The 2,808-nt window shown below is 65.5% G+C and overlaps 1 non-coding gene across 1 annotated transcript; it reads right to left on the reverse strand.

The window, feature by feature from the left end:
* Positions 1 to 2,470: 2,470 nt before the first annotated feature.
* Positions 2,471 to 2,589, reverse strand: LOC131867527 (5S ribosomal RNA). The gene has a single exon (XR_009366080.1). It is a non-coding gene; the product is annotated as a 5S ribosomal RNA (ribosomal RNA).
* Positions 2,590 to 2,808: the final 219 nt, after the last annotated feature.

A 2,808-nucleotide genomic window follows, 5' to 3' on the forward strand; every position in this document is an offset into this window, starting at 1 on the left:
TTCTCGCATTGGCTCTTCCCAGGCCCGGTTGTTGGGTGCGCTCCCACCCTGGCGCGCGCGAAGTTGGAAGTTGGGTTAATTGCCCGGGCGCGCACCTTCGCCAGGGTGGGCACCTTGGTGCGCACACCTTGGCTGGGCTGCGCACCAGGGCGGGCTCAAGATGGCACCAGCATTCCCTTTTTCTCACTATCTTTCAAAACGGAAATTTTAAAATCTCGTTTTTTTTTTGCCTTTTATGGAAATTAGTGAAGGCATCGCATCAAAGGTGCGCACCTCGCTGCCCACCTTGGTGTGCTCCGAGGTGCCCACCACGGTGCGCAACGCCGGTGCGAACCCGGGAGCGCCCCGATGTGTGCTCCAAGGTGCGGCGTGCACGAAGTCGGACCCCGGTTTGCCCCGGGTGCGCACCTCGCGTGCACCTTGGTGCGCACACCTTGGCTGGGTTGCGCGGCCTGGTGGGCACCATGGTGCGCACCAAGGAGCGCTCCGAAGTGTGCTCCAAGGTGCGGCGTGCACGAAGTCGGAGCCCGGTTTGCCCCGGGTACGCACCTCGCGTGCACCTTCGCCGGGGTGGGCACCTCGGCTGGGTTGCGCGCCCTGGTGCGCACCAAGGAGCGCTCCGAAGTGTGCTCCAAGGTGCGGCGTGCACGAAGTCGGAGCCCGGTTTGCCCCGGGTGCGCACCTTCGCCGCGGTGCGCACCATGGCGTGCACGAAGTCGGAGCCCGGTTTGCCCCGGGTGCGCACCTCGCGTGCACCTTCGGCGGGGTTGCGCGCCCTGGTGGGCACCATGGTGCGCACCAAGGAGCGCTCCGAAGTGTGCTCCAAGGTGCGGCGTGCACGAAGTCGGAGCCCGGTTTGCCCCGGGTGCGCACCTCGCGTGCACCTTCGGCGGGGTTGCGCGCCCTGGTGGGCACCATGGTGCGCACCAAGGAGCGCTCCGAAGTGTGCTCCAAGGTGCGGCGTGCACGAAGTCGGAGCCCGGTTTGCCCCGGGTGCGCACCTCGCGTGCACCTTCGCCGCGGTGGGCACCATGGCGTGCACGAAGTCGGAGCCCGGTTTGCCCCGGGTGCGCACCTCGCGTGCACCTTCGCCGGGGTGGGCACCTCGGCTGGGTTGCGCGCCCTGGTGCGCACCAAGGAGCGCTCCGAAGTGTGCTCCAAGGTGCGGCGTGCACGAAGTCGGAGCCCGGTTTGCCCCGGGTGCGCACCTCGCGTGCACCTTCGCCAGGGTGGGCACCTCGGTGCGCACACCTTCTCAATGTTTTCTTGCCTTTTCTGGAAATTGGTGAAGGCAGCGCATCAAAGGTGCGCACCTCGGTGTGCTCCGAGGTGCGAACCCGAGAGCGCTCCGAGGTGCCCACGAAGTCGAAAGTCGGGTTAATTGCATTGTTTTCCCCGGGTGCGCTCCGAGGTGCGCAACATCGGCGCGCACCAAGGAGGGCTCCGAAGTGTGCTCCAAGGTGCGCACGATGGCGTGCACCTCTGGTGCGCACGATTCGGAGCTCGGTTTGACCGGGGTGCGCACACCTTGGCTGGGTTGCGCACCTTTTGTGCGCTCCAAGGTGCGCACGAAGTCGGAGCTCGGTTTGCCCCGGGTGCGCACCTTCGCCAGGGTGCGCACCTTGATGCGCACGCCTTGGCTGGGCTGCGCACCTTGGTGGGCGCCATGGTGCGCACCTTTCGTGCGCTCCAGGTGCGCACGAAGTCGGAGCTCGGTTTGCCCCGGGTGCGCACCTTGGTGGGCGCCATGGTGCACTCCGAGGTGCCCAAGATTGGTGCGCACCAAGGAGCGCTCCGAAGTGCGCTCCAAGGTGCGCGCGAAGTCGAAAGTTGGGTTAATTGTCCGGTTTGCCTCGGGTGCGCACCTTGCGTGCACCTTCGCCAGGGTGGGCGCCTTGGTGCGCACACCTTGGCTGGGCTGCGCACACCTTGGCACCCGCGTTTCCTTCATTTTAAATTTTTTTTTTTTACAATCTCTCAAGTGGGAAATTCTATAATCTCAACTTTTTTTGCCTTTTCAGGAAACTTTTGAATGGAGCGCATCATTGGTGCGCTCCGAAGTGTGCTCCAAAGCTCTCTCCAGCTGCGTGCACCTGCCCCGGCCGCGCACCCGGCCCCGCCCAGCTTCGCTCACCTGTCCCGGGCGTCTGGTGCGGAACCTTAGAGTAAGAAACATCACCGTGCACCTTGGCCAACGTGCGCGACTCGACCGAGCGCGCACTGGCCGAGGTGCACACCGATTTCACCTGGGTGCGCGCGCAGCACCTCGGGCGCACCGGGGTGCGCGCACAACGCCCGGGTTGCACCGTGGCCTGTGTGCTCGGGGCGCCTCGGGTGCGCGCTCGGTGTCGCCCCCCGCGCGCGCGGTAGTGCGGGCAGCGCACCCCGGCCCGGCCCGGCCCCGACGAGAACGCAAACGGGCAAAAGGTTTATTCAAATAGCATTGCGACGCCCGGCGAAAAACTAAAAAAGGGTGCAACACCGGGACTTCCCGGGAGGTCACCCATCCCAGTACTACTCCGGCCCAAGCGCGCTTAACTGCGGAGTTCTGATGGGATCCGGTGCACTAACGCTGGTATGATCGCACCCGTTATGAGCTTGTCGCAGTGTGTACTTAGCAAACCGCGACCCACGTGCGAATCCACCCCGGCCACCCACCCCCGTCGAGGTGCACACCCTCCCTCGCGAAGTGCGCCCCGTTCGCCAAGTGTGAGCCCTGCCCGGGTGCGCGCACCTTGCTAGGGCGTCGGGTGTGCACCCGGCCCGGCCTACGTGCGTGCACCTGGAGGGGGCGTCGTGTGCGTGCAG

This window comes from Cryptomeria japonica, unplaced genomic scaffold (genome assembly GCF_030272615.1).
Source record: "Cryptomeria japonica unplaced genomic scaffold, Sugi_1.0 HiC_scaffold_174, whole genome shotgun sequence".
In the NCBI taxonomy this organism is placed as follows: Eukaryota; Viridiplantae; Streptophyta; class Pinopsida; order Cupressales; family Cupressaceae; genus Cryptomeria; species Cryptomeria japonica.